The following is a 13,865-nucleotide window of genomic DNA, read 5'->3' as shown; positions in this document are numbered from 1 at the left end:
TCTTCTTCTTCTTCTTCTTCTTCTTCTTCTTCTTCTTCTTCTTCTTCCTCCTCCTCCTCCTCCTCCTCCTCCTCTTCTGCATGTTCTTCCTGGTTCTCTTCCCCAAGCCCCAAAAAACGAAACTCCACCTAAGTCTCTTCTGCTCAACTTTTGACTGTTGGCATCTTTATTTACCAATCATAATTATCTGCGGACAGGGTCACTTAGCTAGTGTTTATGTGTGGACTCTCTCCTTTCTGGGGCAACCAGCTTTGGGGCCTAAATTAGCATTAGAATACAAGCGGCACCAGGCCAACCCACTACACTGAATGCTAGCAAAGACCATGGATTCTGGGTGAGTAGTTGTGTGGATGGTGGCCCTGATGCCCAGAAAATCTATGATTTCCACCATTTATATATTAAAAAACTAAAAAATTTTATTTCTTCTGTTAATCTGAATGTTTTGTCTGTGTATGTGTACTGTGTGTGTGCAGTGCCTGTGGTGACCAGAAGAGGGTATTTGATCCCCTGGAACTGGAGCTACAGACACTTGCAAGCAGTAGTGATAGTGCTGAGAACCAAACACAGGTTCTAGGCAAGAACAGCCAGTACTCACATCCACTGAATCCTCTCTCCAGCTCTCATTGTAAAAGAACCTTATGATGTTGTTACCCGTGGATGATTAAAATTAGGACCCTAAAATTGCCATTTAATTTAATGTATTCCAAACACCCTCCTTCAAAAGTTCACAGAAATTTCAGACAAATTTAAGTAAGAAGCTACAACAAAGATGTTTACATATGTTTCTATTAAGACTGGTTATGTACCTAAACATTCATTATTTGCCATTATGTCCACAAATTCATTGAACATTTAAAACTGTAATTCTTATGTCTAAGTTAGCATTGAAGTTTTTTATAGATAAGCCCAAGTTTATATATTATCTTTTGTCCCCGCACCTACAATAAACTGTTCCAAGTTTATGGCCTTTAGCTAGTGGTTTTATGGTCCAAAGGAGTGTATTCCTAAGTTGTAAGTCTGTATCAATGCCTGCTTTTTATCTTAGCGCAATTAACTTGTGACACGTGAAGACTGAGAGTCATAACTGCAGTTTTCATGTTACAGAAGGCTCTAATTGCAGCCCTTATTAGAAAGGGCTCAATAACTACGATTATAAATTTAGGAATTCTTATAGAATCATCATTAGGAATTACAAAAGTATCTATTTGTCTACATAGCATCACTACAAGACTACATCTTCATTGCTCTGCAGAAAATCTGCCCAATAGGGTGGGCTAAATGCCCAGGGATAATTATATTAGTTTAATAATGACAAGAAAGTCATATCAATAGCAAGAATCAATTCTGAGACATTGTCCACTGGGCTTTGTCTCCAAGAGCTCAGTCATCACAGTTTTTAGTGAACTATCTCAGGAAAATCACCTACTAGCTTCTAGCCTCTCCTAGGTGGCTTCTGACAGATTGGGGTGAAGTGGTGTTGGGACCTGAGCCATGTTACTTTTTTCAAGCTGGGTCACCAGATGGGGCCATGACCCCTGTACTGGTCCAGGTTGATGTGACAATTTGAAGAGTGGTTGATGACCATGGTTCTCACATTGTATAAGGTTATTAATACGGGCTAGAATGGTAGGTATGGGGACCTCCATCTCCAATACATGGGATTAGAATTATACCTTGTATCGCCCTTGACATACATGGTAGAGTGGAAAGAGCAAAATGACTCTGGATCCTTCTCCTAAAACAAGTTAGTGCTTAAATTTTCTACAATTGCTAGAACTGTGATTTAGCTAGTCAATAAACATTTATATCTCAATGGTGCCAAGTGTAAAGTATAAATGAGATTAAAAGAACAATACTAAGAATGAGAGAAGATGGTATATACAACCCCAATTTTAAACTATTCAATTTCTTCTGACAGTTTAGACTAATATAAAATTCATATCAGATCTTATGTCAATTTCCTGTTATAACTTACATTATGAAATATTCAAAAGTTGGCATGTTCTTTTTTTAATATATTTGAGAACTTTGAACTGGAAGATAGAACGTTCTTATTTAATTTATCAGGACAGAGGAAAAATGAAATGAACTATATTAATCTGAGTATGAAATGCAAATAAATGAATTGCTGTATTAAAATATAAAGACAGGTTACAAGAGAACAAAACCCAGCAATCCTTCACTTTAAAGGATTAGAAAAAGATGCACCAGGATATACACTAGCTTAAGTGAAGGAAAAGCATAGATACAGAAATAACTATATTTTATACAAAGATAACAATAACTAAAATTTATGCATATAAAGTCACAACATCCTGAACAGCCTGCATTTGGGAATAGGTCTAGTCTTCCCGCTACTCATGTCTGTAGGCTCAGCATTTTCATATGTCCCAAACAATTATGGTTTACCCCAAGCAAAGGGCCAAGACAGACTCTGTATGTTCTTTTGAAATCTCTATTCAATGGTGTACTTATAGTCTAATAGTCAGCCTATCACCTTTGTATATCTATCAATGTATCATCATCTGCTAATATCTATTATTTGTTTATATGTTTACCTACATATTTTACTCTATGTATACAAATGTATTACTAATCTATATCTATCTATATTAGTTTATATTCCTATTATTGGTTTGTCTCTCTCATCTATCTGATAGCAACCATAATTAGCTATTAGTAACTATAATTTATGTATATTCTCATATCTATCATCTATATGTACATATTTATAAATACATATCTACTTATCTATCATCCATTTATATCTTATCTAGCTATTCATTCATGATCTATGACTTATCTTCTATCTACTCATCATTGTCAACTACCTATCATCTGTCTATCATTAACTACTTATATATTTCTCATCTATCTACTACCATCAACTGTTTACCCATCTATTACCATCAGCTACCTATCATTTATCCATCGTTGTCAACTACTTGTATATCTCTCATCTTATCTATCGTCTACCTAATATCATCCAACTATTTATCATCATCAACTATATTGATCATTTATCTATTGATCTATCATTTATCATATATATCTATCTTCTATCTATCATCTATCTATTTATTATCAACTATTATCTATCTATCTATCTATCTATCCATCCATCCATCCATCCATCTATCATCTATCTATCTATCTATCCATCCATCCATCCATCTATCTATCATCTATCTATCTATCCATCCATCTATCTATCTATCTATCATCTATCTATCTATCCATCCATCCATCTATCTATCTATCTATCTATCTATCTATCTACCTACCTATTTATCTATCTACCCATCCATTCATGTATCATCTTCACCCATTGGCTTACGAGCACAATTGTGGTTAAGTGTTCAGACATAAGATGACTCTTACTGTTTGTGTTTCAGGATTTCAGATCACTTCACCAAGACTTTGTGGCTTGGGACAACAGAAATCATTTATTTTGCCATTATTTGCAGTATGAATAAGCTTTGAGGGGTGGGTTCATCTTTATTACCTGTTCTGGAAATTTCCAAGGTGACCTTTTTTCTTGACTGACAAACCCATACTGCATTTTGATTTTGCTCTCTGAGAGAAATATTGGTCAGGGTCTTAACTTATTTTTAACAATGGCTCTCTTCCATGACCTATGCTTTACAATGCTACAGAAGTTCTACCAGGAAGTGTTCCAGAGAAAGTTTTCCTGCTATTCACTTACATCCTCACAAAATAGCACATCAGACCTTCTGCTATTCTCTGGAAGGAAGTCTTACTTATAAAAACTAAACTACTTAAATCTCAGAGCATCCAAATTAAACGCACATGTTTAAGAGAGCCAAAGATTCTGCAGATAGCCTTAATCTGCCATAGTAGGTCTTTCCTTACTTTTCTGTTGCCTTTAATATTTTAGTCTTCATCAGAAGATCAGAAACTCATAGAGGGCTTTATTATAATCATGTATAACATAATATTATGCCATAAATACAAGCCCAGGTGCCTTAGTTACTTTTCTACATCTGTGATAAACACAGTGACCAATTCAACATATAGATTAATGAGTTTATTTGGGGATAACAGTTTCAGAGGGTGAGTCCATGACTATCATGGAAGTGAATATGGCAGCAGATAAGGAGGTATGATGCTAGAACAACAGTAGCTGAGAGCTTATATCTTTATTAACAGGTAGGTGGCAGAGACAGAAAACTAACTGGAAGTGGGTAGACTTTTGAAATCTCAAGACAAGCCCACTGCCAGTGGCACACTTCCTCTTATAAAGCCACATTTTCTAATTCTTCCCGAACAGTTCCAGCAATTAGAGACCAAGTATTCTAATATATGAACTGATTGTGGCCATTCTTATTCAAACCCCCACGCCACTAAATGGCAATACCAACTGAAGTCAGCCTGTTTTCCTTTAGATCATTGTTGGAGGTAGACAAGTTATCACATCACAGCACAGCATGGCCTAAAAGGTTAAGTTGGGAAGGCACAGACACATACAGAGAAAGATGAGTGAATGGGATAAGCAAATCTAAGGAGAGCTAGAAACCATATAGCTTTGGACCTTTTTTAGAAGTCTTCTTCAGCTAAAGATGTATAAGCCAGACTTTCCCACTAAAAATTTTAAGGAGGATATATTTGAGTTTTAAATTGCAAAATAATACTAAAACCCAAAATTATATAAAACTATGGGTTAAAAAGGGAGCATAGTTGATACTGTTGGTTTTCCTATGGGGTTGTCACCTCTCTCAGCTCCCTCAGTTCTTTCCCTAACTCTTCCATCGGGGTCCCCAACCTCAGTCCAATGGTTGGCCATAAGCATCTGCATATATCTCAGTCAGCTGCTGGTAGAGCCTCTCAGAGGCCACTATGCTAGGCTACTATCTTTAGGCACAACATAGCATCAAAAATAGTATCAGGGTTTGGTGCCTACCCATGGAGTGGATATCAAATTGGGCCAGTCACTAGATGGCCTTTCATTCAATCTCTGCTACATTTTGGCAACCCCATAGGAAGCTCAACAATATCAACTAATTTGGACCTCTGGGAGCTCTCAGAGACTAAGCCACCAACCCAAGAGTATATATGGGCTGGTCTATGGCCCATGGCACATACATAGCAGAGGACTACCTTGTCTGATCCCAGTAAGAGAGGATGCACCTAGTCCTGTAAAGACTTGACACCCCAGGGAAGGGGGATATGGAGGGGTAAGGTGGGGTATGTGTGACAGAGGCAAAGGGAGGATTAGGTGAAGAACTCTTGGGGGGGACAGGAAGGGGGTGGCATTTGAAACATAAATAAATAAAACAATAATAATATAAAAAGGAACACAGTCCTCTTGTGAAGTGTACATTTTAAAAACTAAGGAAATGGCAGCATGTTCACCTTTAAAATTATTTATTCTTGGGCTATTTATCTCATTATATCTAGTGTATATGAGAAAAAGAATGTCTTCTGCCTTGTTAATGTGATGCATGTTGTAGCTGTCCAGAGGTTTAGTTTAAACCACAGGACCATCTTATTGTGGAGCTTAGATCATCTCCTGTTTCTTCATGTTCCCTTCTGTATTTAATGCTTACTTTCTTGACTTCTTTTTGTCTTTATCCCATTGCTAGCTGAATTGTGACCCAACTAGATGTCATGTTAAAGATCTAATGCCTAGAAATCTGGAATATGTGCTAGAGTACACATCTGTACATGGTCCAAAATCCACATATAAAGTTCTCACTCCTGAATTGCTGGTCCTGGAGATGAGACCTTTGGGAGGTGAATAGGTCATAGGGGTAGACTGCTCATGATGGAGGTTACATACTGCCATTTTGGGGGGTGTGAAAACTCTCTCACAGGCTCATGTGTTGAAAAGTTCAGTAGTTCCAATCATCTACAAAGGGCTGGGTCAGTGGAGCCCTTGCTTCCTCGTTGGGTCAATCCATAGGTGAATTTAGAATCTGATGACATTGTTGGGGAGTGGTGGAAACCACGAATGCAGCATAGTAAGAGGAACTTAGTTCCTCTTCCTGCCTCTTATATCTTATGAGGTAAGGTAAAGCATGATTACACACACACACACACACACACACACACACACATATATATATACATATGCATACATATATATATACATATACATATACATATACATATACATATACATATACATATACATATACATATACATATATATATATATACATATGCTTACATATATATATATCATCATGCTACTCTGTGAACCACACATAAGCCCAGGAACATAAAGCCTAATAGATATGGTCCAATGCTATGAAACAAGATGAGTCTTCCTTCTTTTATGTTGATAGAATTTTTTTCACAGCAGCAAGAGTATAAGATGCTGCCTTATAAGGAAATATTTGAGAGAGATGAGGGTTTTTTTTTCTTGGCCATGAAAGGCTATAACCAGAATTTGTTGATTAGCCAGCAATCAGATACTCACTTGGTAGCATCCTTCTCAGTGTCTTGATCTTGGATTTCCTGTCTGCAGAACTTAGGTATGGCATCGTTATGGCATCCTAACCTAAGCCAGAAAGGGACTGCCTGAGAAAGAGGATTTTTAGGGAAATATCAAAAAAATTAAAGACACGGAAGTAAAAGGGGGTCTATGTGGAAAGAGTAAGGGGACTGGGAGAATGGGTTAAGAGTCGTTACTAGGGAAGGATTGTATGCGTATACAAGGTGTTATAATTGAACCTATGAGTTTTGCAGAATTAATACACGCTGAGAAAAAAGTGTTTATAGAAAGGTAAAGTTAAATGATATCATCTGGCTGGGCTCTAGTCCAATCTGACTGTAGTCTGCAGAAGAAGGGATACTGGGGAACAGATACAAAGATGGGAGAAAAGAGAAGAAACAGCAAGACATCCGTGTGAAGCCAGCAAATGAAACAGGAATAAACTTCTCTCTTGGTCCTCAGAAGAAACTGCTTTAGCCAGTGTCTTGATTTTGAGACTTCAAATCCTCAGACATCATATTTTATTTTTGTCAGTGTTGCTGTTGTTAAGACCCCATCGTCCTCTGTGCTCTGCATAGCAGCTTTTCCATGCCAAGGTTCTATGTTCAGAGTTGACTTCAATAAAAATAGAAGCACCCTTCATTAAAGACACAGAAACTTAAATATGCTTCCCCTATAGCTCGATTCTTCTGCTTATTCTTCAAATATGTCTGGAGAAGCAATGAATAACAAGAATATATACTCAATTTTTCAAATCAATGAGCCAAACTTTATCTTTAATTAATGTTTCCGGAGTCACTGTTCATGTCAAATTCTGAGAGCATTTTGAAGTGTGAGTCTATGAATATCCAAGACTTTTGAGTAAGGAAATTTGTGAGCTCTCCATTCAAAATTCTCAGAATTGCTGCCTCTAGTCTAGCAAGAAATATATCTGAAACAAAAAACAAAGAGACACTTAGTGTCCCTGTTGGAGTTCTCTGTGTATTTAAGATCATTTGCTAGGACAGTTACAGGGTGGTTATGGAAGGTCACTTTCTGCTGAGGCTGTTATGTGCCAGCTTCAAAGGCCAGATAAAGTGGACATGGACTTCCGGGAGTTATGGTAGGTTTCCAGGGGCTGGGGTGAGTTTCCAGTGGAAGCAGCAACTAGAGAAGCTCATGGGAACCAGAGTTAGAACCCGTTAGCTCATTGTATTCGCTCAAGTGAGGTGTGACATAAGGTCGGATGTAAGGGATATGCAAAGAGAAGTCACTTGCAGTGGCAGAGGTAAGGGGATGCTAGGGTGCCATCCCCAATTTGGGGGGAAGCTTAAGGGGACTTACTCTTTGTTTTTTTTTTTTTTATGGTTATCTACAACAATATGTCCACCCTCTGAAACAGTAAGATTTCATTAAACAAAGAACAAATGTTTTCTATGTCTATAATGATACAACAACTTCTGTGATAATTCCCAGGAGCTAGATTTAAGATTAAATGTAGTTGATCTTCCTTTGGAGAGCTTGATCTAACTCTATAGCTTCTTGAGTTCATACCAACCACACTTACTGTTCACAGGGTTTGTCCCAGGTACAGAACTAGGTCATTTCCAAAATTAGCTCCTTGCTAATTTTGTAAGTGCTGCCCAGAATTGCCTGGGAGGCTGAGTCTTCCTCACTTAGGGGTTCCATCCCAGGTGACAACATTCTGACCACCTGTGCAGGCATTGTTCTTCTCAGTGGACTAGAACTCTTTGAGTTATCAGCTTCCTCTTGACAATTTACTTAGAAGGCTCTCCTTATGAGTACAGGGTGAAATGAGCACCTACTGCAGAGTAACATATACAACAATTGGTTGCTTTGCAACCAAGATCATTTTTCCTATTGGGTTATCTTTTTCCCATAACAAAAGTCCTATATAATTTTTTAAAACACCTATTAAAAACAATGGCTGGTAGTAATGAATTATTGAACAATTCATCAAAGATATCCCACAAGAAAATTTACTCAGAACAGAAGATAGTAAATTGGGGAATTAGTTGGTATCCTTTATTTTTCCTGTGTATATTAACAATTAATTAAGCACCAGCATTTAAACACCCATAAATTTTACATAAGATGCACATATGTGTTTTGCATAGATAATGTAGAAGCCAGTGATTCATAGCTCCACGCTGTTGAAATGAGTTGCAGCTCTTTGTAATCCAAGTGTTTCTGGAGGGGAGACGCCCAGGTCACCTCCTGTTTTATGCTGTTGCTTCTGATGCAGTTCACCTACAGTGACATCATCTCTTTGGTTGCTATGACATTTTGCATGTGTAACTTTTTCTCCAGGAAACGGAAACAATATTATGAGGATAGAAACTAGAGGAAAAGATCAAATGACTACAAAATGAAGACCGTCGTCTTAAAACAACAGTCAAAGTAATGGAGCCCTAGGCATTCATTCTTCTTTGATAACCCAGGCTGTCCTCCATCTTCCTATCTCAGCATTTTCCTGCTGGGGTACCAGGCACACAATGCCATGGGAGCACTGACTTTCTCTTTACTAGATTTTCATTTCATCAGGAACAAATTCATTTGTAAATGTTTTAAGCTAATCTCATCCTGGTTCTCATGAGCTTCTGCTCTGAACAAGCAGGAAACAGAACTGAGAAAACACTCAGGGATGAACTACAATGTGCATTTACCTTTGGGGACGTCTTTCTCTGTGCTCCCCAGCTGTAACATGTGTCAGTGGCCTCTCTGATCGGTGACCCACATGGCAAAGAACCTAACGTTTTATATTTGGTCTAACTTACAACTTTGAACGTCAAAGCAGATTCTTGGTTTATTAGGAAAAAAAAATAAGTAAACCATGGAAACTCCAATGAATTGCTACCCACACCGTTATCTTTTGATTTGGGTTTATTTTTGTTTTGTTGTTTTATAAGGCTTTTTAATATACCTGTGGACAGAAGACAGACAATTCAGCATGTTGATACACAATGCTTGTGGCTAAAAAGCTTTCCTAATGGTACCTGGCTCTCACTTAATATCTAAATAGGTATTCATTTGGAATACGCTCTATAAATTCCATGCAGCTGAAACCACCATCCACAGAGGCCTTCAGTCATTTGTGAGCCACGTGACAGAGCATGTGAATGCATCAGATATGACATGGTCAGGCTCTGAATGCCCATTATATTGACACCCAATGCTTTGGCCAGTGTGTAGTGTTTAATCCTCACATGAATGTGATTGCCTGCTTACCATCTAGACTCATGATTGGCTTTGTTTTCTTTCTTTTCTTTCTTTCTTTTTTTTTTATCATCAAGCACACCTGCTAGAGACATCCTGACCCACAGATACTGCTCTGTCAAAAGCCTATGTGGCTTTTTGGTACCCACTCAATAGAGCTGCATCTTAGGGTAGTCATCTTGGGTTCCTTGGTCTAGTCTGAATTAATTGTTCCAGCTTCATGTTCAATTTCTTTAACTTTTCATCATGTGGCAGATGCTCTTGTGCTACTCAGTGCATGTCTAATAGCGGGCTGGTGTTTGGAGGAAATTCATGAACAAAACAGAAAGAAGTGTCTGTCCTTATGGAATTTATAGCTACCAAATCATGACTCTGTGTCAGATATTTACAAATAACCTCTTGCTGGATCCAACCCATGCCTATCAATTACATTGTCTCTGAAAAGCATCCTTATAAACTTACAGGTAAGCAGTTGCCTTGAAGACCATGTGACCTGCAGGGCTGAAAGTGACCCTTTATAAAAAGAGTTTGTGAGCTTGCCTTCCACACTTGTGAATGGACTTCACATACTAACCCAAGGCCCACAATTCATTTTCATCTCCACATTTAAAAACTTATTATTGGGCTGGTAGTAGATTAGCAAGTAAATTGCTTGCCATCCAAGCATCCTCACCTGAGGTAACTGACCTTTGGAATCCATGTTTAAAAGGCGAGCATGGTGGGACATTTGTAACTCCAGCCACAGAGAGGCAGAAGCAGGTCATTGATCTCTGGGGCTTGTTAACCATCTAGCCTAGACCAATCAGAAGACCCGTGCAAATAAAAAGACTCTGTGTCCAACACTAGGAAAATGGTAAATAGTAAAAGACACCTTAAGTTGCCTTTTAGCCTATACATACATATGCACAGATGTACCTGCATATGAACATACACACTCACACAAACAACTAAAATAAAACTTTGTCTTCAAGGATGATTTTAAAATCTTTTTTTGTTTCATAATTTATCCTTGCCTATTTTTTCTGACCATATTTTTTTTTCCTCGAAAGTATATGAAAATCATTTATCTATCCACATCTCTCTTTGATATGAGGTTCTGGAAACAAATCTATCTATATGTATGCTGATTGTGAATGTAGTATACTTTTTAAAATGTATGAAATACATCTCTCAGGGAAACCCAATGATGTTTTACATCAACATCTGGAAAATATTGTTAACATTATGATTTCTTATACTGATTCCATGAACTGAAAATTGTCCTTTTACATGAAGAATTGTGGTCCTTCATCAGGACTGGCTTGTCCTGTCATCCTCTAGGGATCCAGGGATTCTGGCTTCGCTTGATCCATGTAAACCCTCTCTCATCATTTTGGACTGTTGTGTGGTTACTGGTCTTGTTTGCACCAGTTTGCCCAGCTATGAGCCAGCATCCTTTCTCCATCCATTCTGTTATTGTCAGGTACAATCGACACCAGACATTGAATTCCTGAAGCTCAGACAGGTGGACTTGGAGCAGCAGGTGTGTTCTCTGGTGCAGGGCACCTCTTCAGCTTTAAGGCTTTGGTTGGTATTTTCCTAAAAGTAAGCCCAAACTTGCTTTGCTGAGTCTAGCAAGTCAGGCGGACAACTTCTCAGAAGATAGGCCTAGGATAGTCATGGAAGGCAAAGTAAAACTCTCTCATTTTTCCTTTCCTAGAAAAATAAAGGAAATTGGAGAACAATTAACTGGACTTTACAAATGGGCTTCAAACCGTATTTATTTCACAAATGCCCTGGGAGTCACTAGAACTTGTCGAAGCTTTGTTCCTTCCCAGGGGTCTACCCTGCCATAGCCAGTCAAGGCCACTTATAGTTACTTAACACTATGCAGACACATGGCTGGCAACAGCTGGTAGTACAGGGTCCCCACAGAGGCAGTGGTCCTTGGCCACCATCAGAAAACACACAGCAGCACTTTTCTGTATGTTCTCGGATGCTAGTATGTGTCTTACAAGTAATTATGCCAAGTCTACAGAGATCCAAATTGCCTCTTAAAGCAGCTGCAACAAGCAATCCAAGAGCTACCATCTGAGAACTCAGGATATAGACCGTCACAGCTTCCCACAGAAATAAACCAAGCAATCCACATAATTGAGAAACTGTATGATATGGTTGGTATAGTTTCTAAGCATTTTTTTTTTATCTACAAGGGGAGTAGTCTGACGTGGTAGAGTCCTACAGGCAACAGACAGTACCTCCTGTAACTATAAAATATCTTCTAAGTTAGGCACCTCTTATCCACAGGCGGTCATGTCACCATAAGCGATCATTATGTTGGACAACTTTGATTGATTGCCAAATGATTGGATTTAAAATTACCTAAGAGACACACCAATGGATATATCTGTGAGTGTTTCCAAAGGGGTATAGCTGAAGGGGATCCCATTTTAAATGGGGGAGACATTGTCCCACAGGCTGGGAGCCCAGACAGGGAAAAGGAAAGGGTCACCCAAGAGCCTGCATGCACCTCTCTTGTTTCCTGATCCACTAGCTGTGAGGAACCTCCTTATATAGTCTTATTATATCCTCACAGAGTTTGAACATCTTGCCTTTATAGTCAACTTTGGTTGCAAGCATGACAGAGACAGTGAGATAATAGCATTTACTACGTCAGCAAGGCAGGCATAGAAAACTCAGTTTCTCAGCACACGGGATATGACTGAATGCCTCACTTAGGGCGTACATACTACACAACAAAATCGCTGGCACAGCCATATCCCCCAGGACTTGGCCATTATTTCTGCTGCCTCCACATTCATTTCCTGACTTTGCTGGATCTTTCTACCACACTAGCATCATTTATTCCATTTATTATCTCTCATTCAGCTGAAGCTTTGAGTTGTATTCCCATCACCTGCTTGATCTATCCTTGCTTGTATTCTGTTTCACCTCAGGAAGATATGCTGAGCATTGAGGGACCACTCAGAGGATAAGAGTGTGCCCTTGTCCAAGCATGAGGGGCTGCATTCAGATCTCAGCACACATGTAAACTTTTGGTCGTGACTCCATATTCACCTGGAACCCCAGTACCTTATGGAACATTGGCAAGAAGACCTCTGGAGTTTGAATCCCATTCATGTCTGTAGAAATTGACTTTTCAGATAGTATCCATTTATCCATACAGACCATCTTAGTCTCAATGTAGCAGAAATTTAATCAAAGATTATTCAACGTGTGCCTCTTGAAATCACTCTTTGGAGGTTTTCCTTTCCACTCTTTGCCATCTCTCAATCTGACAACTCCTGATGAAAAGTAGGTTCAAGTGGATCTCTCACGAGGGCACGACTCAGAGAGCTTGAATGGACTTGGGGTAAAGGCTCGCTGGTGTGTAGCCCTGGAGGTAATGATGTTTCTCAGCAAAGACCACAGAAACAGGGGCACATGCCATGTTGTAGATTGACTTGTAGACATTCTATTTGATGAAACAGAAGCAAATGGTGAGCAGATAGTGGCCTGAAGTGTGGGCCAATTCCATAGGGATCAGAGGAAGCTGAGATTCCTCAGGTCAAGGTAGTGTAATAGCAAACAAGGAAGCAGGACAGTCTTCTATGTACCCATCTTGCATTTTTGAGCTGGATTCTTCCCTTAACCTACGAAGGGAAATGGGATAATGTCTCATTCACTTTGGGAATTACCTCTTTCCTTCTTCACATCTAGAATGAAAGTCTTTGCCCATCCTTCCCTACTCTGTGACATCATACATGCTGTGACAGTAATTCCTTATCATATCATGAGTTATTTAAAGTTATTTCTGAGCTTTGACCAGTGTCTCACACAAAGACTGTTTACTACAGCTGAGTGTCCATCATATTTCCTCAGTAATTCTTTACAGTCTTTTTCTCATACCTTACACTGCCCACTTGTTCTCAGTGCTACTCCCATGTATCCTTATAGTTCATGCCTTTGTAGATACTTACCATGGTATACACCTTCCTCAATTCATGTGTTGGTAATGGGTTCCCCCAGGTAAGCAGAATCATGGTGAAGTAAATATCTTTTGGAGATGAGTTCTGAGGAAAACACATTAGCATAGTTTTATCCAGAGTATTGGTGATTTCAGGGGTGGCACTGTAACAAAAGTGTGCACACTCAGGGCTTTCTTGCTCTCTCTCTCTCTCTCTCTCTCTCTCTCTCTCTCTCTCTCTCTCTC

This window comes from Grammomys surdaster, unplaced genomic scaffold (genome assembly GCF_004785775.1).
Source record: "Grammomys surdaster isolate TR1022 unplaced genomic scaffold, NIH_TR_1.0 218, whole genome shotgun sequence".
NCBI lineage: Eukaryota > Metazoa > Chordata > Mammalia > Rodentia > Muridae > Grammomys > Grammomys surdaster.
The sequence above is the reverse complement of the archived record's forward strand: the minus strand, read 5'-3'. Positions refer to the sequence as shown.